The following is a 24,327-nucleotide window of genomic DNA, read 5'->3' on the forward strand; positions in this document are numbered from 1 at the left end:
GCGTAAGCTGCATTTTGGGGTCAACTGTACCTCGGCGAATAATATTTTATCTAACTGTACTTTGCTTGAGTGCGCACTCACATGACCGGCTTCCTGTGAGACATGAAGACGCCTTCAGGCGACGTAGTTTAGATACAATCTGTGTTTCATGAAATAACTGGGATTCAAATCCAGCATCGGACTGGACCTAATCTGTTTGTTTAAAAAAAATAACCCAAATTAATAAGGTTTACGTTTGAAGGCACTTTTAATAAACCTTGTTGTTTTTTAATGCTAATATTCCTTGAACAGTTTTGTTCTCTGATTTAAGTTAGTTTGTTGTCTTGTTTTTTTTTTCTCGCAGCCTCACTTGATTAAAGTGAAGATTTTTTTTCTTTACATTATGTTGCAAAAATGTTTATGCAGAAAAAAACCTTTAGGGATGCAGGTAAAAAATAACATAGCAAATGAGTGGCTTGCTCTGCAATAATTTTTCAAATTTAGGTTAGTGAATGCACCACAGCTTAGCAGGTAGCCATTTTGGAAAAGTTTATTTTCTGTATTTAAAAAAAAAAATTAAAACATAAACAAAAAAGACTTATAAGAAGAAACGGTTCTTTTGCAGTTGATAAATGGCCTTTTTACGTTCTAATTTTTCTAAATATTCTTCTAACTTTGATGGAAATGATCACTCCAACTCCATGTTTGGCTTCTTACAAACTGCAGCGGTCACTTTTCCTAGATTTTTTTAAGGATCCACAAAGTTAAGGGGGCTGAGAACAAATTTATTCAAATGTTTTAATTTTCCTTCTATTTTCACATCAATGTTACTTTTCATTGCTGTACAACACAATCTATTGGTGGGATTTGACTGAGTTAATGAATTGAAAACCATATCAACCAAATAAACAACGTTTCATTTAAAAACACCTTTTTGCTGCTAAATATTGAAAAAAATAGACACTCAACAACTCAACAACAAATATATTGGTTTTAATCTTCTGTTATTTAGGTTTTTCAACCATCAGATTGGAATGAAGTTCAGCTTTTCACTGTTTCAGGAACTTCTAATCATTCATTGAATTTCTTTAGAACTGTGGACGCTGACATTAGCGTTAGCTGATACATGTTTAGCATTGAGATGCTAATTTGGCCTTTAGTAGCTCTGCTGATGGGCTAACTCCTTTTAGCACAACTTGAACACAACAGTGATCTCATCCAGCATCCCATCAGATCGTTTTCTGAAGCAGAAATTAACCTCCTGTGGGCCGAGAGAAGCGGCTTTGTCGTCCATCGCTGCTGTTTGTGGATTTAACTTGTGCGTCAGATTTATGGCTGTACCAGAAACGCAAGACAAAGGTTCCAGTTCAGGAATTTGTATGTTTAAAAAGAATATATTAGTTGCTTTAAAATTTAGTTACGTGTTAAAATTTATGTAATTATTAAAAATTAACCCTTTAAAATTCTGACCCAGGCCAAAAGTACAGACATACAAGTTCCAACTCTGAGCACATGAGAGTGTTTCCCTGCTACCGTATGAAAGTTTTAAACTTTTCAAAGTGAAAGTTTTCATCTCTTCTTTAAAGGAGGAATATAAAAAGGTTTTATTTTGTTTATTTAGCCCAAACGGTTTTCAGTTTTAAACACTTATTGCCTCTAATAACAGCTGATGGGTCATTAGTAGTAACTGTCTCTGGACACCACAGACGGGTTCCTCCTCCTCCTGCAGCTCTACATACCAGTGAGTTGCTCTGCCTGCAGCAGACTGGGGCTCCTCTCTGGGGTTTTTTCTTTCTGTGGTTTCTGGCAGCCAGCTCCAGATTCCTGCATGTCTATCTGTTCAATCAGCCGACCAGACTCAGAGTCGGCTTGGAAAAAAGCAGCAAAAAAAATAAAAGACTCTGAATAAAGCAAATACTAAACAATAACTTTTTCTGTTTGCAATACAGACACACTCATTACTCAGACTTTTGTAATCTCTCTGCTTTAATGAAGTTATTAGCTCTAACCATCTACAGGTTGATGGGAGAACGGTGTCATTTAAAGAGCAGAAGGTAAACATCATGTTCTTTTCCTTTTGGTTTTAACTTGCCATTGTTTATGTCCAGATTTACCACATCTGGCTTCATCTGCTGCAGAATTGTGACGCATGTCTCCCTTCAGTTACATGAAAGTTAGACAAAATGCATTCAGACTGCAGACATTTTCAGAAGCTAGTTTATTTTTTTTGATGGGGATTGAAAAGGTTGTAATGGAGCCGTTTGGGGGAAAGAATCACATGATGAAACGCCTTTTGGCCTCTCCACTACGGCTGTCACTGACTTATAAAATGTACAGAAGGCTGTTCCTTACAGGAAGTCGTGATTGTAAATATTAATTGGAATTAACTCACCATTTGGAAATTTTACACATCCTTGAAACTTTTCACCAGACGTTGGGACTTTTCTCCACAAATCTGACCAATCACCTTCACATTTCTGTATCTCTTTCTTTTCTGACCAATTACAGCAACTTTAATCTAATTTCATTTCCTGTTTCACAAAGTATCTGGAAAGCTGAAAGCATATAATGCTAAAGAATATATCCTGTTGTAAAAACCATTTTGAGATGTTCTGTATGATTTGCATATACAGTTCATTTCAACTTGAACAACTAATATAGAACTGTTCTTTTTTTATTTGTATTAATGTTGGCATTTCAAAAAGGTACTTGAAAATGTTATTTGCTTCTGAAATAGTCCTAGGAAGGTCCTGGGTAGCAATTAAATTTTCTTTGTAAGACTACGTCATGGCAAAATTCAAGCTTAAAAAATCTGAACTTTCACTTCGACCTTTAGAAAATGTTCCACAAAATGTATATTTTAAGGGCACAACAATTATGATAAAACATTACAAAACCCTGGAGGAGCTGAGAATTGAGAGCAAACCTGTTGTTGGAGAAGGAACTGTTTAATCTCACACTGAAGTCTACCAGTTTAAAAAGTCTAAAATTCAACACAAACCATTAAAATCAAGTTTCAAAGAGGCAGTATTACGTAAAATCGACTTAGTTTTATTTCATGTTATGTTTCCTCGTTAATTGTAGTTTTGTTTGATTCTTTCATGCATGTTTGAGGAATCGCTGAATCTCCTATGTCAACCTAAACACATATTCTCACGAACCACTGCTTATTTCCACCGAGTTCCTCCAGACTAGTGGTAGCAGCAGTTGGCAAACACTTGGTGGAACTGCACATCTTCTGAGCTCATCACATGACCTACTTCTCAGTCCAACTCTCCTGTAAATGGCTGCAAACGGCATAATGAGGAGCATTGTTGTGACAATCTGGAGACGAAATTTCAAAGTATCAAATTGCAAAGCTAAATTTCTCTTAAATCATGTAACATCGTTATTTGATTGTGCCATAAAATTTCACTTTGTGCACGGGAAACACAAAACTGCCCCTGTAAGAAGTTTATCAGCCAAAAAGGTGGCTGGATGGTGGTGAGCTGAGTTTGACATCATTCAGTTGGTTTAATGACCAGACCATCTTTAACTGCCCTGTAAGACCTGCCTGCAGCTTGCAGAGCATCAGTGGTGCAGGAGGATTCATGATGTCTCTGAGAGAATTACTGTGATTCTGGTTCTGCTGCTGTTCACACAGCAGTAACGGATGTGACTCCTGCTGCCAAGTTGCTCACAAGAAGAAAAGTTTTCTTCCACCTCTGCAGTAACGACGGTAAATCCTCTCCCTGATTCCCTCTGATGCTCTCAGATGTGATCGAATTCTGACCTGTGGACTCGTTTCAGACACATGCACTGCAAAAACATACAATCTTACCAAGTGTTGTCTACACTGTAAAAAAAAGATACAATTCTGTATATTTAACGGTGATAAATGGTAAAATTGTGACAGGAAAAATCCATGAATTGGTGAGTTTATATAGTTCACATTTCTACCTTCATTATTGCAGTAAAACATCGACTCCAGCACCAATTTTAACCATAAAATCCGGGAAAGAATAAAATGTTTTTTCCGTAATTTTATGGTGGAATTTTGGCAAAAACAGAATTTAATGTTTTACCATCAAATTTATAGGACTTTATAAAACATTTTGAAAAAGATTAACAGTGTAGTTCACAGAGCAATTATGTTTAATGTTTAATGAAATGAGACAAAAATAACTTACAATAATTTGTCCGTAAGATAACGGCTTGTTTTAAGCAACATTGATTAGAAAATACTGGTTACACTGGGAGATAATCTCTTGGAAGTGAAATAATCTGCCAGTGGACTAGTACTTTTTATTTTAATCAATATTCAAGAAATATTGACTTACATCTTTCTGAAAAGTTACTTAAAAGTTGATCTTATTTAATTGCATCTCACATAAGATTAACTGCACTAGAAAGTAGCTGAAAATACTTGTTAAGATTTTGTGTTTCTGCAGAATGTCTGGCAGCTACAAGCCCAGTTAGCAGCAGAACCCGGGCATCGCGCCTGCCTCTGTTCATTACAGCTTTGGACTTGAACACAAATCGAAAGTTAATCCTGGCTGCAGCCGTAGCAACAGAAACTCTCCTGGTTTATCCAGAGTTTGAGTCTTTTTATCAAAACAGAGTGAAATCTTTTGTATTCTCCTCATTGATTTTCATTGTGGCTTAGCAGACTAGCGGAACCTCCTCCATCCACAAACAGAACAGAGAGAGCAAACGGAGACTTGTGTACATAAATTATTCAATCTACCTCGCTTTAATTTGGTTACTTTATTGGTGTGTTTTTGGAAGCAGAAGATAGGCTGCCATCCAGACTCTTAGGGGTTTCGTGAGCTTGGCGCGGATCGGTTCTGCCGCCGACGCTGTGTTTGTAATTAGTTTAATTCTGCAGTTATTAAGTCGTCTCTCAAGTGCTGGAAGGAATTCAAGCTGCGGCCTGAATTCTCACACAGTCTGCTGTTTGCTCTTTACTGGATGAGGCTGGTGCCGTGGTACTTAAGTGGGATGATTCTCCCATGTTGTAGTTTGTTGAGCTGTCAGTCTCACTAAAACCTGGTTCAGAGCCAGAAAACGGCTGCTGGCACCATTCCTCCTCTCCTCATGAGCAAAGAACTCCAGTTTAATAATATTCCTGAGTTTGTTCTTGTTTGCTTTGCAACTATTTTTTTTTTTAATCCCACCACAGATCAACAGAGCTAAAGTCTGGCAGACACAGAGGAAGGTAGAGATTATTGCCAATAAATCCTAAAGTTATTGTAGTGATTCAGAAGTAAAACTACTTGTCCATGGTGTAATGCTGCTCTAGTTTCTCCTGTAAATATCTTAGTTTTATCTTAGTTCAAATGTATAAACTTACAAGTAACTTTTCTGCAAGACAGAGCAGCTTGTTTTAAGTCAATAATTCCTCAATATTGATGGAAAAGTACTTGTTCCATTAACAGATTATTTCACTTTTAGGACATTTTAACTGTATCACAAACATGAGCAATAATTTCCCAATGTAATTTAAAAGTACATTTTTAAAATCAATATTAAATAATTAAAACAAGCTCCTATGTGTTGCTGAACAACAACTTATGAGTTAATTTTGTTTTATTTCAAGTGTACTAAGATGTTTGCACTAGAAACCAGAGCAGATGTTCCTGCTAAGAAGTTTTTATTTTTGAACGGAAGAATCAGAAGAGACCTGTAAATCAGCTCAAAACACTTTAGAAGTAAAACATGAAATCTTACACGATTAATGAGAATGATATGATGTTTGCAACTTCAATTAATGTATATGGTCATAAAAAACTATTTTATAATTATTGAGAGAAGGGCAGGTTTATGCTGTAAAAACCAAGTATTTTACAAAGTTTTTCTGTTCTAATTTCTATTGCAAATTTGATCAATTCACAAACACATTCGTTTACAACATTTTCTACAGTAGTGAAGAGGGAGCAGGAAGAAGAAAAACCTTGTAAAACCACAATCTTATCAAGTATTTTGGGTTTAGTCTATAATGCAAATATTTTAATACACTTGAAATAAGACAAAACTAAGTTTATTTACAAATATGACTAGTTTTTTCTCATGAATACCAATGAATTATTTACCTAAAACGAGTTCCTAAGTGAAATAATCTGATTATAATAATTATTTTGGGTACAGCTCGTTCTTTATCAGCAGTATTAAGGAATTTTGTAGTATTTTTCTTCCTCCTGCTTCCTTTTCTCTCGTGTATAGTAAATGTTGTAATAGAATGTGTTTGTTGATTGAAGAAATTTGTTGAATCAAGTGATCAGTGCAGAATTCACTGTTTTGTTTTTCTTAGCGTTTATCTCGGGGATCTGATCTGCGTGCGTTGCCAGTGTTTGTTTTTGTGGAGCATCTTTTGAATCTGTGGCCGGGACTCAAAGGGCTGGAGAGGCGCAGCGTTGCCCTCTGAGCGGACCGGGTCTTTGTTTAGTCTGACCTCAGCGTCTTTAGAGACGCAGCCCATCTGTAACTGCCGCCTCGGACTTCTGAGGTCTGTCTGCTTACTTAGTCCTAATTCCAAATTAATATCAGATTATTGCTCTGATGTTTTACAGATTTCCTTTTTTGTAACTATTGTTTCAGATCATCTGATTTTAAAATCAGATGAGAAAACCTGAGCAAATAGAAAAAGTTGTTTTGGAATTATAATTTTACTCATTATGGGACTAAATGGTTTCAATAATATTCTATTATCTGCTACCTGTTCCCCTTCTGGCCTGTGGGGGCGCTGCACCAATAACTACTAAAACAAACAACACAAAAGCCTCTGAGGAAGATAGTAGCTGCGTTTCCATCCCAAATATCCACAAAACTCTGTCGATATTCATCAAATAAACAAAATTTTGCAATTGTGGTGTTTGCAGATAAATGATAAATGTCATCAAAATCCCACATGAATAGGTTTGTTCCTGTGATAAGTCATTAAAAAATACGATCCTGTTCTCGTCTTCATGTTTTCCGCCAGTAGCATCGTCTGGATGTTGATCATTTGACTTATGTGATGTGAAAAGTTTCCATTGCTGTTTTTTGAAATGCATAAAGTTTAATAGAGCTGAAAAACCTCCTTTTGCTAGTGCAAAAACCTTACAAAAACAAGAGGGCTTTGTTTGCTTTTTGTTTTTTAAAGAAATTGCTAATGGTTGCCAATGGAAACGCAGCAAAACTTATTTCTTCACAAAATGTAAACAAAAGTGGAGTTTGGAGGTCAGATTTCGGTTTTGTCTTTGGCAGACGACTGCTAGATGTTTCTGCTTCTAGACTAGTGTTTTGTTTTGGTTGTATTTACCCAGAATGCCCTGCGCTGTAGTCCACTTCCTGCTTTTGGAGAGGTCTCTGGTCCGTTTGGTGTTCACATATGCGTTCAAACTGCACCAGATGTCATTTTAACTGAACCAAGACCAAAATTGGGTTGTAATTAGTTACATTTACTTGGAAAAACAGTATTTCTACCATGCTGTGCTTTTTATTTTTACTTCAGTAATTTTATTATGAAGTATTCCTACTCTTACTTTAGAGTAAAATTTCTGGTTTCTCTTCCCACTGAATGAAAAACAAACATGTTTTAACCAAAAATTGTGTTTTCTGCAGCTTTTGTTAAAATTCCTTTATTGAAAGAAACTGATTTGGAAAAATGTATTTTTCCTGATTTCGATTCTTTTCATTATTTATATAAATTGTCATTTTGGTCCCTGAAATACCAAAATTTCCACTTAACTTTATATTTTGGTCTGTCTGTGTAATCTTTAAATATTAGATGATTTATCTGACGAAATACCTTTTGCTTGAGTCATTTCTTGGATGGCTACTGTTTTACTTTTACTTGAGTAAAAATGTATTGCTACTCTTTTGGATTCTCTGCCGTCCTCTGATCCAAGTCGAGGTTTGTAGGCAGGCCAGCGTTCGCTTTATTGGTCCACATCAGAGTTTGATTACGCATTCAGACTTCCCAAAACGACCCCGACCTAGACGAACTGGAGTTGGATTAAAGCGGGTGTGAATCCCCCTTAAGCTGTATAATGTGTGTCACAGTTCAGAGGAAACCGAAGACCAACCCGGAGTGGAGCAGGAGCGGCTCCCTGCCGGGCCGGAAGGGAGAGACAATAAAACCGAGCTGACCGCAGACTCCTCAGCTTCCACCGTCAACACTCTCCTGTCTGTCCTCACCAGCGCCGTCTTGTTTTTCTCATGATGGGAATCCTCTAAAAAGAGTTAAAATTTTAAAATTAAAGAGCTGTGCGGCGCTTCAGGATGTGGAGCTGTTGTCAGTCAAGCTGCGACAGTCGTGACTCGACTCTCTGCTTTCTGCTCCGGCTCGTCGTTGAGAGAAACTCCACAGGGAGATCACTGGGCGATAAGCACAGAGATCAGGGTTCAAATGATAAACCTTAGATATGTTTTCTCAATCTGCACAAAATATATATAAAAATAAAATCAGTTCTCCTGGACTTTATATTTGCATTCATTCTATTTTACTCAAGAAAGAAATGTGAGTGGCAGAGTTTGGTAGTAACTAATTTCTGGATTCTCTTCCCACTGAAAGAAAAACAAACATGTTTCAACCTGCAGTTTTTATTAAAGTTTTATAAGGTTTTTATTTTAAGAAAAAAACTGACATGGAAAAAAATTATTTTGCCCAATTTTGTTATTTCTTTAATACTTAAATGAATTATTGTCACTGTTGTCCTTAAAACACCAACATTTCAAGTTAACTTTATATTTTGGTTCTTCTGATGATGCAGTTTTTAAATATTAAATGATTAATTTGATCTTTCAATTCGTACTTGGGTACTTTTTACCAAATATGTTTTTATTAATTTCTTGCATGGTTAATTTTTACTTTTACTTGAATAAATGTAGGAAGTATTTCTACTTTTACTTGAGCGTAATTTCCAGGTGGCTGGTCTGTTTTAATTTTCTGCTATCAGAGCAGCACCTTTGCAACATGGGGTTCACAAAAAGACAAAACAGTTTTCGTCTAATTTCTGAAACCAAAGTTTTGAATCACACGGCGGCCATATTCCAGACGCAGCGGGGGATCGGATGGAGGAGCACGCAGAGCCTGGGTGGTGAGAAGACTCTCCCTCTGACCCCTCAGGCTGCTTTGATCGCTGGACCGTGGTGACGGCGCTGCACTCCGTGCCAAATTGTCGTGTCACAACATGGCGGCTCATCTATCAATCCGGATTTCTCCGCTGCGGATCTGAAATGCTGCAAATTGCCGTGACGAACTAAAGAAACGTTCCCTGCCGGTTTCTGAACGCTCTCCTGTTTATAGAAAGACCAAAAGTTGGACCCATCTGAGTTAAAGTCAAGAATTTGAAGTCTTAAATGTAAACACTCTTGCACCGTTAGCAACACAACCCAGTATCGTTCTGTAGTGGTGAAGATCCAGGAGTGACAGGAAGTTTGACTTTTTGATCCTCGAAAAACTAGCAAAGAAACGACAAAACTGACCAATAAAACTTTCCTTTACCTGAATGTCTTCTAGGAAAGGACTAATTAAAATGAAATGGTTTCAGTTTCTGTATGTTTTATTCTGATTTTGTTTAAAAACAAACAAAGCAACTTCACCTTTAAATGTCAGAAACAGATGTTAATTTGAAGGGCAGTATTATTATTTTCCAAGCATTTAGTGCCATTTAATAAGAAAATCAAAACATTCTGTTGTTATAAAAGTGAAGTAAACATCAAACATGACCAATTAATGCACACAGAACAAACATTACAGACCAACAAATTAGTGCAAAATAACCAGATAAGAGAACAAATAACAGAAATAAAAGGGAAAAAAAGACGTATACTTTAAGGGAAATTTGACACCTTGAAATTGGGTCTCTGTCTCTTTAAGAGGGGACGCTGCTCACAACGCTCCTCCATTATGCTGTTTCCAACTGTAAAGATATGTTCAATAATTTTTAAAGATGCAAAATAAAAAATGGAATAAAATAGAGTTTATTCTCATATTCTAACTTTTTTCCCATGCCACTTTATTCTTGTAACATTACTCTAGAAATGCTGACTTTATTCTCATCATATGACTCTTTTTACTTTTACTTTTTTACTTTTACAATTTTTCATTAGCATGGTTCTAAAACTGATATCCAAACAAGCATAAAATGGAAAAATTTGTGTCAAGAAAAAGATCGAAGGAGCCGTCCAGAAAGTGTGAAACAGCATTTATTCTAAACGAATGTAATAACTGATCAATAATTGGTCAAAGTGAGGAAAAAATCATAAAAGTTCATGTTTCTTCACACATTTGTAGCGTAAACTGTGGAAACATTTGGGAACCCTTTGCTCTAATCCCTTCAGATGTTTCTGTGTTTCTTCTTCTCCTGGTCTGGAGGAAAATCTTCAGATTTTTTTTCACCTTTTTAGATTTAATTGCTTTTCTTGCCTTTAAGTAAATTTTTGCTGAATGTTCAGACAGGTTTCCTTCATCTCTGTGCTGAAAGCTCCACTGTGTGGAGGCCTTTATATTGTGTCTCGGCCTGAGAAAAATGCTTTGGAAAACAAACGTTGCTCAGCATGCAGCAGTGGAAAACTCTTCGTTTATGTGGATGTCTAATCCAAACTACAACACATCTCATTGCTACAAATTGCCTGTTAATTTTCTGTGTGCAAAGCAAATGATTTTTCAGGGCTGTAAATTTGCCGACAGTTTGCTTCTCTTTCCCTACGAAGAGCTGAAAGATATCGGGTTTAAGAGACTTCCTTACAATCCAGGAATTATGTTCATGAGCTCCCAAATGTTTCAGAAGAAAAATGGAGCAGAAAAAGAAAGCGGGTCTGACTGCAGGGCTGCTGGGGAAGAATGCGTCTCCGACTGGAGCGTCCCCTCTTAAAGAAAGCAGATCATGTTACATGCAAACATGTCATTTGTGGGACACTGGGGTGGAAATGTCTCCCTGGGGAGCAATCAGAGCGACTCCAGGTTTTTTAAAAAGTCTCCTCTCTCCACCGCTCCTCATTTTTCAGTCTTCCAATCGGTGGAAATCCAAGCTTGTAACATTTGCTCTACCCACACAGCTCGGTTACAACGATTAGGAATCAATTAACGTTTCCCTGCTTTTCTTTGTAATTCAACCCCAGTGAGGATAAATCTCTCCACGGCGACGTCTCAACTGGTTTTCTGGCTTTTTTAGAATGGGATTAAACAAAACAAAACAAAAAAGTGAAATTTACGTATTTACTAAATTAGCAATGTGGGAAATGTTCAGTTGATGAATCCAGTAATATTCAACAGAATTGAACAAAGATACTTAAAAATTAAAAACATTCTGAAAACATTCTTACTATAATAAGACCGAGATTATTCACAGGGAAAACGTTTGAGTCTTCCCAGGACTGCACAGAAAGATCAGCCCAAGGGATTGGCGATTCTTCAAACTGAAAGTGAAACTTCAGTTTAAAGCTGCAGTGTGTAACTTTTATAAAATGTTTTATTTCTTTTTTACATATTTGTTAAAACTGTCATGTGGTATTCTGTGAAAAGATTGATCCTCTCCACCTTCTTCCTAAGTTACCACTTCTGTCTGCAGAAATGCAGCGCCACTGATAAAAAAACAACCAATCAGAGCCAGGAGGCGGGTCATAGCGCTGTCAATCACCCTCATGTACACACTGAAGAAATGACTTAGTGTTACATTAAAACTTTTTATCTCCCATAATCTTTGGAGATGCTAACTATCATTAGCATTCTTGGCAGATTATTGGGAAGAAGCTACAATGTAGCAGAGAGCATGGGGCCTAGCAGCGCATTCCCAAGCATGATGGACAGCGCTAATTGTCAGTTTGTTTCTGTTTTCCCAGATTCTTTCTCATACTCTACTGTCATGACATAGTGACAGTTTAAACAAATAAGTAAAACATTATTTTTTTATAGACATTGCATACTGCAGCCTTAAGACAGTATGTACTCTGATTATTTCAACTAATGATTAACTGACCACTAGAGGGCACCAATAAAGCTCTGAACTATCATTCCAAGGAGTCATTCCTTCAACCTGAACTATTACAAGCAAGTCCTACAGACCTGACTTCCTGTTCCACATCCTCCATTTTTACTCCCAATTAGCAACTTTATTTTATTTTATTTCATTTTATTCGAAGAGCCACAACTAACACTGGGAAAGATGCATTGGACTTCTGCAGCACTTGCACCAAGTATGCTGAGGATGTAATGCAATTATTTTATTTTGGTGGACATGACAGAAAGATTGATGAACAATGTTTTAGTCATATAAGAACAAAATCCAGAATTTCAGCAAATTTGCCTCAAACTGTCAACACTGCAAACACACAAAGTCTTACCAAACATTTCTAGTTTCTATTTCAAACATCTTAGTACACTTTAAATCAGACAGAACAAACATAAGTAACTTTTCAGCAGTTTGTTTAAGTTAATAATTCCTTAATGTTGATGGGATAAGCACCAGTTCCATTGGAATATTATTTCACTTATATATTTTCATTAATATTAAGGAAAAAGTTAATTTTGTCTTTTTCCAACTAAGATATTTGCACAAGAAATATTTGGTAAGATTTTGTGTTGTGCAGTGAAGCACGGCAGTGGAGGGCTGATGATGTGGGGACTTGACAGCAGCCGCTCATTTTCTTTGTTTTTGGTACTGGAGTCAGTTCATGTGTTTGGATCCATCTTTAGAGCGAACCCCAGAGACCTGGTCGTGTTTATTCCAGCAGCAGGAAGTGCATCTGCTCAGCAGCACTAAGGGCAGCTGTGTGAGATTCAACCCTTAACATTTACACACTTGGCAGTAGCAACAAAGCAGCTATTGCTCTGGCAACCTCCGCTAGTCATTAAGCATAATTTGTCTGGTATCCCAGTGCTGAAAATGCACAAAGGAGGGCGAGTAAAGCCAGCATGAGTTCGTCTTCTGAGCTGTCTTGTTGAGGGTGAGGCTGGGGGGGCAGACAGCGACACAGCGGCTGGCTCGGCTCCCACAGGACTGCATGGGAACAGCAGCAACCCGAGCGGGACGCCTCCACACCCCTTCCTTCTCCTCCCGACGACCGTCCCTGCAGCCGGACGGTTAAAACAACAGCCCCTGTGGCCGGCCGGCCTCCAAACTCTCCCCTACTGGATTTATGCTCCTTTCTTCATTTCTGGTCTCTCTCTGCTGCTTCCTGCGACTTCTAGGAACTGTATTCCTTTTCCTATCTGCTGCATCGCTAAACCACAAAATCCAAGCGCTGTAGAGATGTCATGAATTTTAGAAACATTTCACAAATAAACAACAACTCTACTTTTTAACAAATATTCCTGTTCATTGGAAAATTCTAATATGCTCCTACTGCGTTTCCTAAATCCCTAGTAGTAAAGTTTTAAAGGGGGCATAATATGTAAGGGTCACATTTTTGCACATTTTGTACTTCCCTTTTGGTTTCCCACTGCTTCTAAACACAGACGCAGTGCTTAATAAAACCAGCCGGCCGTTGTTTTGGCATTACGTTCGTGTTTTTTGGTGAAAAATGAGCCGTTTCAAAAACCTCCGTAACGTCATTTAACAAATCCTCAGGCACTACCCGTCACATAGCAACCCCAGCTGTTACCTAGCAACCCCAGCCGAGTTCTGCCTGTTGCCTAGCAACCCAAGCGGAGCTCCAGCACGTTTGGTCAGCTTGCATTCGCTGTACAATGGCTGCTGGAGAAGACAAAAGTTTTGTTGTCGACTTACCATTCAGAAACCACCTGCTGCATTCTTGCTGGTTGTGCAGGAGGCTCCATGTCTCCTTTTCAAAGATGTACATTTGTATAAATGCACATCTGTTTGCAGCCATTTTCACGTGCGAATGTAAACGATGAGTTGGGGGCGTGGCCAGCAGCAGCTCATTTGGATTTAAAGTAACAGAGGCCCTCAAACTAGGCTGAACTGATTAGACTAAAATCTAAAAATGATTTTGTGCAAAAACGATGTAATGAGCATGTTTTGTACAGACCATAGACCTATCCTAATCTATTCAAAGAATCAGAATAGCTCGCCTTTAAAAAGGGGCCATCATTAAGTTCAGGACTTTTCTAGATTTTCTTATAATTACAAAAACATGCACGTTTTTCTGATTCTTGGCCCAATTTCAGCCAAGCCAATGTCCCTTTGCAGGGAAACATTGTAAAAATCAAGCTGAGTTTTAGTTTTAACCAGAACTGCATTTAAGCCACTTGGATTTGTTTTGATTTTATGACGGCAGAACTGTTAAAAATGTGCAGTGAGTGCTTATGCTTGTGTTTCTAAGACAACCTCAACTTTACTGACAGTAATTCTGTGTTAGTGTATGTTTTGGACTGTGCAAGAACAGCTTGTAGGGAAAATGCAGAAAAACCTCCTGCCACCTCCTTGAGCACCAAGGTTTGGTGCAAAAACAACAGAACAACTCCTTAATATTGGAGCACACAAACCGGGCCAGCTTGGTGTCGTGTTTTATGACGAGAGGTGAAAAGAGAGAACAGTAGTTGAATTAAAAACGGTCTGTCTCCATGTCTGCAAGAGGCATAAACACCGGTGTGACTTTATTGAACCTCCACAGGAGGCTGGTTGAGGTGAGACCTGCAGGGTGTGAGGAGCTTATAGAGGCACTAAAGTGATTATGAGCTCCTTCCCATCAAGCCCACAGATGTGCCGGAGTGAGCTTCACTCGGCTTGTTGGTTTCTATCTGCTCCGCTTTGTCGCTTCAGTCAGGGAGCTTTAAGAGGCTTCATCCATCCAGGTTTACACCAAACTGTGGTGCTTGGGCGCCACCTAGTGAGCCGCAAGGTACTGCATACCATGACGTGATAGAGTTAGCTTATCCCGTCACGTCTTTTATTATTTTACTAAACATAATAAAAGAAAAATGGCTTAAAACTGGGTCACTCAAAATAAAATCTGAAGATACAGGTGGAAAGTTTGTCAGGGTAAGTTGCAGAACTTTTGCTTTCAACACCTTTACGATGCGTGGGATGGTACCAGCATGCAGATCTAGGCCGAGTGAGATAAGTGACGAAGGGTTGAGCAGCGCTGCGCCCCATGCTGATGAACTGCATTTTAACCCCTAAAGTAAAATTGTTCACGTTGCGTTGTTCAACTCTGGTCTAAGCTTTAGACCGGGAGTGTTCACAGTGCGGCTCGGAGGCTGTTTGTGGTCCTTTTGGCGGCACTTAAATGCAGATCTGCATTTAAAATGTTGGTGAAATTTACACTGATGTCAGGCTATTCAAATTTTAATTTATTAGTAACAAAGACAAACATCCAGCAGTTTCTAATAAAATGAGCACAGCCATTTAATAAACTTGGACAAACAAAGATTGAGCCACTCTGGCTAAAAAAACCCACAAAACCTCTGGAAAAAAAGATGAAAAATGTAGCAGGAATTAATTTTTTATCTTGCAAAACATGAAAGAGCTTTTCTTATTTTAAATCTACAAAAACTTACAGATATCTGACTGCTTTGCGTATTTCATTAAAATATTGTGTCTGTTTTATTTAATTTGTAAAAGTACAAGTTTTTGTGACTACATTTAGAAAAAATACAAAAAGCATGCTGTGGTCCCTGTCGTAGTTACTGGACATTTTTGAGCCCAGTGCCAAAACATTTGGATTAATTAAAAGTCTGTAGGTCTAGAAAAAAGGGTGGGAAAAAAAGGCAAAAACTATTTAGTATCACCAGCTAATTAATTTTTCATGCAAACTGATAAGACTGAGAGTCACAAGGATGCACAGCAGCCAGCCTGACCCTCCATGTTGTGCACAGCGCCCTGCCGGCTCATCAAACTTGCTAGCATCGGATTGTGGGAAATGTAGAAATTTGTCACAGGAGATTTGTCTGTTCGCAGAATCCGTTCCACTCACAGATTATGTGCAGTACATGCAAGAATGTGGGAGTTTTTACAGTCCAGAACATATTTCTCCTGACTGCACCCACCAGAAGAACTGTGACAAGTTGACGTTCTTGAACAGGATTTTATAAAAAATCGTTCTACCAACAATCTCCTGAGAAAATGATAATTCAGTTTTTATCACAGCAAGGTTGAAACTGCTGGTGGGGGTGCAGAAACCTCCCATTCATAAGGGGAAATTCGTTCGTTTTGGTGCAGAAAACGTTTGTGATGAGTATTAAGAGTGTTGTAGCCTCACAGTCATGGAGCTCATGGGTGAAGGATCCGATCTGTGGTTTACTTTTAGTCAGAAGCTGGAATGAAATGACTGAAGAGATGAAGAGCAGCAGCAGAGCTGAATTTAAGGTCTGAGGTTGAGTCTGCAGTCCGGCGGTCGGTGAAAGTGAAGACTTGTCTGCCAGCCTGCTCTCCCCCCCTGCTTGTTGGACTCATTGAAGCCACACTGACTCTCGCTCAGCTGGCCGTCTCATCCCGCGCTGCTGCTGTGAGAGCCTGAGGAGGGAGCTGGGAAGCTCCTGGGTGGCAGGGCAACGCACGGGGCCTCCCTGGCTGGCGCCTGTAATTTTACCTTCCCATTCATCAGCCACAGATATTAATAATAACAGCACATCTGGATTCACTTTACTGTCTGGTGTTAACCCTTTCCACAGCAGGACTGAGGGCTGCTGCAGCTGCCGGCGAGGACTGAGCGCTGCCCTCCCTCTTCTTCTGGTGCAGGTCTCATTCCTCTCGCTGTCAGTCTTCATTTCTGCCCGAGCCGCTGCGGCTCCTTTCCTTCCTCGACTCGCCTGACAAGCGTCACGGCTTCCAACCATTCAGCTTTTCTGTTTGTTGACCAGTCAGAAAAGCTGACACTCTGTGGTCTGACAGTTGTGTATAAACCAAAGTTGGAACATGTAATGTTTGCCGTTTTTTTACCTGGTGAATATAAATGTGTCTGGAATTTCACCAAAGATTAGTTTATTCCCTTAAAGATGGCCTGTTAAGCTTCCTTGAAAACATTAGGTCTGTTGGCTGAGCAAAACATGTTCTCTTCATTTTTTGCACAAAATCCTTCTTAGATAATGAGATTTTAGTCTGCTCAGTTTTGCAGGTTTGGCATTCATTTTGTCTCTTTTAATCCAAAATGACTGCTGCGGGCCACAACCTCCCACTCAACGTTTACACTCACATGTGAAAATTGCTTCAAACAGATGCACAACTATACAACCATACGTCTTTGAAAAGCAGAAGTTGAGCCTCCTGCACAAACAACAGGAATGCAGCAAGTAGTTTCTGGTTGGTAAGACGGTGAGTCAACAACAAAACACTCGTTCTTTCCAGCAGCCATTGTACGGCGCATACAGTGGGAAAACTAGCATAAGAAACAGGCTGGAGCTCAGCTTGGGTTGCTAGGTAACATGCTGGGGTTGCTAGGTAACAGCACTGCGTGAGTCAACAATCAGTTGGTTTTTGAAATGTCTCATTTTCCAGAAACCAAAAATCATCTGGATGTTTTTTTTTTTTAAACAGAGGAAACCCAAATGGAAGTATGAAAACATACAAAAAGGGAATTTGCATCATAGATCCCCTTTAAACCAACACTTAGAGGATCAGTTACTCCTCATATTTTGCACCAGAATGCCTAAACTCAGCTGGATCAGCCTTTCTCTTCATACCTGTTGCAGTTTTTGAGTTTCCAGTGGCTCAAAGGACATAAAAGTCAGAATATTTCTATAATTAAAACTGAGTTTAATGATAATAAATGCAAAAACAAATTAGAAGAAAGGAGCCCAGCCAAAAAAACCTTGTTTTTCTAGCAAATAATTGGACTAACTGAGTGACTGGTATTTGTAGTAATTGGTTAGTCTGTCCCATGTGCCCTCAGGCTGCTTGCTCAGCCAGCCAATAAACAGCCATTAATACTTTTAAAACCTTTTCTTGTAGTATTTACAGCTATTTGTTTTGGATAGTTTGCATATCTAGACTAAATTAAAGGCAGTAAAAGTATATTTGGCTCCATCTATCTTGCCAGCAAAGGGGATCATGTTAGCTTTGTCTTTAACAAACTTCTTACAAAACTCATTATGGCTTTTTTTCAACAGTGGATGTCTTTTTTTCAGCACCAATAATTGTTCTGCGGACAGATTCCTCCACCTGAGCTGTGGATCTCTGTAGCTCCTCCAGAGTCACCATGATGCTCCTTTTAAGTATTTTACTATATTTCTCCTGTGGTTATCTCCACTAGCCTCCTGCTCAATTTGCTGGGATGGAAATGTTTGTTCTCGTCATTAAAACAGAAAATATTATCAGACAAATGCTTATGAAAGTCCTGAATAGAGAAATCCAACAACCACTAAAATTTGACACCACATTTTTGTTTACATTTTCTGAAGAATGAAGTTGTTTTCATCTGTTCTTCAGAGGTTTTTGTGCCTCATGGTTGGAGCTTATTGAAGGAAACGACAGAAACCTTTCTGTGTTGGACCCAATAGCAGCAGGCTTCAGACACTGAAGTGGAGTTTTAAAAATAAAAGGAAGAACAAAAACGGGAAACAGAGGGAGAAGATGAGAGAATCTGGCGAGGAGTGACTGAGAATGAGAGGCTTAAATACTGGTGAGGTTGAAAGCTGAATAAAAGAGCTGAGCTGATGAGCTAACTGACTGCAGGCGTGAGTGAAGGGAGCAGGAGGCAGACTGAGGAGAGAAAGTGGCAACAGAAACACCAAGAAGAAATGACCTAAAGGACAACAGAAACAGATTTAAATAATGAAACTAGAATCAAATCAAACTACCAAAACGACTCAACAACCTGGGATCCCAAAACTTCTTTACATGAGTGCAACTTCCTCCTTTGTTAGTTTCAGATTTTAGCAGATTTGAACCATTTCTGCTGCCAGTACGAGACTCTCGCATTTGTTTTGGTTGTATTTACCCAGAATTCCCTGCGCCGTATCCACTTGCTGCTTTTTGAGCGGTTCCTGGTCTGATTGGTGTTCACATATGCATTTGAACCGGACCAGAGTTGACTTCAACTGAAATGAGAAGGAGGTTTTTAGGTGGATCAGAGTTCAATTACGCATTCAGATCCCCCCAAATGAACCGAACTTTCTAGACAAACGGACTGGAGTTAAAGCAGAGTGAGTGCACTGCTCCTCATTACCCCAGTTTGTCCAGTAACATAATGTGTGTTTGTGTGTAACAAACACAGTAGTAGTTCTCATGAATTTCTCTAACCAACTTGGCCAGGAGAGAAAGTCCTTGCCGTAGATTGGGATTAAAACTGTAGGGTTTCCCTTCGATTATTAGCATCTAAGCTTCCTGCAGGATCTGGGGAAAGCAGTTCGGTGCATTATTAGAAATGCAAACTTGGCTGCACACCACCGCTCCTGTAACACACCTTGTGTCCGAATCATCCCACCATGAAGGCGTGCGGGACGGGGGGAGTAAATCACCCCACCAAGCTGTCTATAGGTGGAGCCAGGGTCCTGCCGCTGGCCGCCAGGCTTGGCCCCCCGCCCGTCGCCTGAGCCTCCCGCTGGTGGCAACAGGTGACAGAGGTCTGCTGTGTGCAGAGCTCTGAGCCCCCTCAACCCATAGAAACACTTGCTTCATTGCTGCCCCCCTCCCGTTAGCGGCAGGGAGACAGACAGGAGCAGAGTGAGGCTTTACTGCTGTTTATGTGCCACTAAATACGAGGCAAAAAGCTCAGTGTGCATCACTCATCTGCTCATGAGTCAACGCTCATGATGTCACGCTCTGCCATGCCAGCCTCACACACAACTATACTGTAGTACCTGAATGTCTTATAAAAGAGCTTATTTATTAAAAATGGGGAAAGTCGGCTCTTTTTTCCGTGCAGTTACCTCCCAGAGAGCCGCGACTGTTAAAGCGTCGTGGCACAAACAACCTGCTAAAAACACTTATGTCTCCCATGCAGAAATAAACACGGGCCAATTAGCGTTCTTATTTTTGGAGCTGCAGGAGCTGCCAGAGCCGCTGAAAATCTACCAAGCAGACGCGGGCTGACGCGGGGCGCAGCGGGGCCGGGGCCCCGGACACGCAGGAGCTGCTGCAGCTATCAAAGAGCCCCGTCAGGCTCGACGAGGGTCTGTCCCCCCTGAAATGAATCCTTGTGTCGGGGAACAATAGGGCCACTATTATCCAACGCAGAGAGGGATGAATTCACATGGGGACAGGTCATCTTGATTTATGAAGTGTGAATTAGGAGCTGAGAGTTGGAGACCAAGGTGGGGTTCGGTGGGGAGGCGGAGGTTGCGCCGCACAAACAGCCGTCTGTGTTTTTAGAGGATGGAGACACGGCGGCAGCCTCCCGTCATTCCCCCACGAACCGCCGCCGCCACCAACTGCTGCACAGCTACGGCAGCCCAGTTTCACATAAAATCCACTTCACTCTTACTTTACAGATTCCTGAAATTGGTTTATGATGAACGTCAGGGCCACACTCAGAAAGTTATAAAAAAGAAACAATAAAATTACAAAAGTAAAGTCATATTACTTTATTGTGGTAATACTATGACTTTAGTCTCATATTAATTTCATTTATTATTATGACTTCCTGAAATATTTTAACTTTGTCATATATTACTATTTTATTCTCAGAGAATTTATTCCCAAAATAAAATGTTTTTATTCTCATTTTGACTTCTCACACTTCTAATATTCTTTCATTATTTCAGCTTTATTCTTGTATAACTTTATTCTCGTAATTCTCTGAATTTATTCTAACATTATTTTGACTTCTTTCTCAAATTATGACTTCATTCTTAAATTATTACTACTTTATTCTTGTATGTTTTCACCTTGTTCTCATTTTCTTACAACTGTATCATATTATGACTTTACTCTATTTCAACTTTATTCTCAAAGTTATGACTTTATTCTCACATTATTACTTTATTACTTTATTACTTTACTTTATTTTTATTTCCTCTCTTTTTAATTACCTAATACTCCATCACAAAGTGTAGTTGTTCAGTTGAAATGCATTTTTAGATATCTAGGATGCCCTCATTGATAGTCAGATGAAACTGATTGTGTGTACGATCGGCCTGCCATAGGGCACCGCCGCCTCCTGCTCTGCTCCCTCCGGTTCACAGCAGAGAAGCGGCCAGATCTCTGCGTAGAGATCAACGCGCTAAAGTCCTGCTGGTCGTCAGGCTTCATTTGAATCCCGGGGCAGGTTGATGGAGTGCTGCTCCATCCATCAGGGGCTGCAGTGTTTGCTCAGATCCCAGTAATGTAAAGGCTCATCTAAAGCTGCTGGCCCTCATTCTCCTCTAAGCCAACATGGAGTGTGTGCCAATGTAAACCTGCTGACCAGACGGTCGGTTGCCCGAAAGCCGCAACTCACCACTACTCTGGTGCATACAGTGTGCAGTATTAATACCCTTTAAGCGTTTACTCATTCTGATGCTTAACAGCACATTTTATTGGTACTTTATGTGACAAACGAACACAAAGGTGCATAAAAAAGGAAAAGATTTCATCAGACTCGTTCTATTTTACAAAACAACTCAAACTCAGATTGGATGAAGAACATCTGTAAACATCAGTTTTCATTTCTGATTTGAACTTTGACTAGGCCTTCCTATCCTGTTGGTCTAAACCGTCAGTGCCAGTTCAATCCTGCAACTTTTAGCTGCATCCCTGCTGTGACACTCATCATTTTGGGGAATATACCTGAAGATACAAAGCTGTATGCGTTAAACTAAATTTTAGGGTTTTAGATTGAAGAAAGTGAGAAAATATTTATCTAGACGATTCAGCAGATAAGCAGGTGCATGACAGTTTGCTGCTTTTTGCTGATCGCTGAAAATAGGGTTGCAAACATTTAGAAGACTTCAGATTATCCTATCAATTAACTAATAACGTCTGCTCATGAAAACATAAACACTTCTTGTAGTCAACAGTTGTGAAGACCAACAACAAACGTTACATTTTGTCAAGTGTCGTCTCAAAAGTTTAGACCGTTTTTTAGTTTGTAGTTCATATAAACTGCATGTCAGAACCAGATCCATCAGGCGCTGAATGCCTGCCTTTGTTGCCCTTTAACCTTGGCGTTCCCCAAGGCTACGTTCTCATACCCCCACTTTTGTTTTTTACAGCTATGTCCTCCTTATTTTCACTTGTTTGGTTTTCATTGCATGTTGCACAGAAACATTTTGTCTAACATGATTTTATTTACATCGACTCAGCTTTTCAAATGGGGAAAGTTTACAAAAGTTTTATAAATATGTAAGCATTTCATTTTGATGTTTGACTATTGAAGCCTTTCCTCCAACTGGAGACTGGCAGTGCTGAGGAGCTCTGTTGTTTTTCTTTTTAGTTTATGATTCTGATTAAGTTTGTACTTTTTTTTCTGTCAGCCGGCTTTATAAACCCAGGCGTCTGGTTAATCACTGAGCACTTTGTTCTGCATTTTGCTTTAACGACCATGTTTGGATGCCGGCTTTTCTGTCTGTGAAAGTTTTATGGAGGAATGGAAGGAAAACTGACTTGCATCAGGTTTTGGGTTGTTTATCAACTCTGCAAAGAATTGCACTGAATTTGGTCATTAAAACTGCTCGTTTAAAGCTGCAGGTATGAGTTTTCATAACAGATTTATGAAGGCAAGACACTTTTCTCATTTCTCAAAGCTTATTCTAATAATTGTTACCTATATGTGCTAAAAGAAACAAAAGAATAAATTGGAAAAAGATCAAATCAAAGTCTAGAGAACTCAAATCAAAGAAATAAATGGTAATTAATTATTTCACGTTAGTTTGTTTTGCAAAGGAAATGAGGAGAATTTGCTTAATTTGTGAGATTGATTTGTATTTGGAGCGACTGTCTGGCCCTTTGAGCAGAAAACCAGAAACTTTAATGCTTTCTCCCTTCGTACAGGAGCAGTTTTAGCCTCAGACTTTCATGTTCATAAATGGGAGCCTCAGATTTTTGGGTCTTCATGCCTCTTTCTAAAACTATTTCATTTAACTGCTGTGACCTGCGTACAGTCTGCTGGACTCGGGTCGTTTATTATTTGATTTCTTTTACAACATATTTCACACGGTTATATTTTATGACCTACTTAAACTCAGAATGAGCCAAAAACTGAAAAGTTGGTGGATGGGGGGCCCATCCCATAATTCAACAGCCGATACAAACACCTTTAATTACCAATAAATTAAATCAATCAACAATCAAAATGTGGAAAGGACAAAAAAAACAGACCTTAAACAACTACAGTGTGATTAAAACACTAAGACAGAAGTAAAAGCAAAACGTTTAAAAGAACAGAGGAATAAAAGTGCATTTTAAGAATCTGATTATGTAACAAGACAGCTTTCCATAGTTCACTAAAAGCTCCATCTGCTCTGTTGATAAACCAGTTTGGACCAAACTTCAGTTTGATGGACCCACATTTAACAAATAGTTTATGTAGAGAAGTTACAAAGCAAGCCCAGATCATGACTCCTCCACCACCATGCTTTGGTTAGTTATGAAAACAAATCATTGGTTCAAAGGTCGTTTCTCCGGACGTTTTCTCGTTTAGGGAGTTATAAGTTTGCAAACTGGAGCTGATATTTTATTTAACCCTAAACAATTCTGGGAACTCGTTCTTTGTGATCATATATCAGTTTTTAGGGATGAAGTGATTAATCAGGTTCATCATGATGAATTGTTTGTTGAAACTATCAAATAATTTATTAATTGATTTGCTGAAGTACAGAGAAAAAAACTACACATTCAATTCATTAATTACTTTTCTCTTTTTACACTTTTATAAATCTTTATATATTTATAGTCGCACTTGTTGTTTCTCAGTATTATTTTTACTTTTTGTGTCTGCTCTAAATTCACTGCCGTGTCTTTTTTCAATGACAGTAAAGTAAATCCAATTAAGTCAAAACTGTACAAATTATATTTTTTTCAGTTACGATAAAAAAAACTTTTTAAAAAATATGTTTTACTCAGAATTTGGTTTTAGCTTCACCTGGTTCAAATGTTGCTGCATTAAGGGAAAGTTTTTGCATTTTGATCAATAAAATGTTTTTTCTTAGTAGAAAAGAAAAAAAAAAGATTTGTTTGCTTTCATATATAAAATATGTTTCAATGGTTGATAAAAATCTGCAGAATGGGACATTAATTGATGACTAAGTTAATCGTTAGCTGCAGCCTTGTTGGTTTTTGAGAAAAGTGAACGATTTGGTTTCTTTACGACTCGATTGTTGCTGATTAGAGACGGAAATCTAATGTGTTTTTTGTTGAATCTGCTGAAATCCCAGCAGATTCAGGCCAATGTCAGACAGTTTAGAAAAGGATTTATTTCCTCGCACTGAGAAACAGCAGCTGGGTTTTTTTTATAAAGTCCTGGTGATCCTCCAAACCAAACAGGATTGAAAATCTGAAGACATTAAATCCCTCAGAGAAGATCCAAGACGAGGTCATTCCCTCCAGGAATTTATTCTGGGATATCTGG

General features: G+C 38.9%; 1 protein-coding gene across 2 annotated transcripts in view; it reads left to right on the forward strand.

The window, feature by feature from the left end:
- nog1 (noggin 1) overlaps positions 1-24,327 on the forward strand; it is a 33,638-nt gene that overhangs the window by 4,071 nt on the left and 5,240 nt on the right. The window contains exon 1 of one of the 2 annotated variants that reach the window (XM_044101366.1): positions 22,767-22,777. The exons of the other annotated variant lie outside the window; for it this stretch is intronic. The gene's annotated coding sequence lies outside the window, so the exon portion shown is untranslated. Of the gene's footprint in view, positions 1-22,766; positions 22,778-24,327 lie in introns of those variants that run through there. 2 annotated transcript variants of the gene reach the window in all.

The sequence above is a fragment of the Gambusia affinis genome, linkage group LG19 (genome assembly GCF_019740435.1).
Source record: "Gambusia affinis linkage group LG19, SWU_Gaff_1.0, whole genome shotgun sequence".
Classification (NCBI taxonomy): domain Eukaryota; kingdom Metazoa; phylum Chordata; class Actinopteri; order Cyprinodontiformes; family Poeciliidae; genus Gambusia; species Gambusia affinis.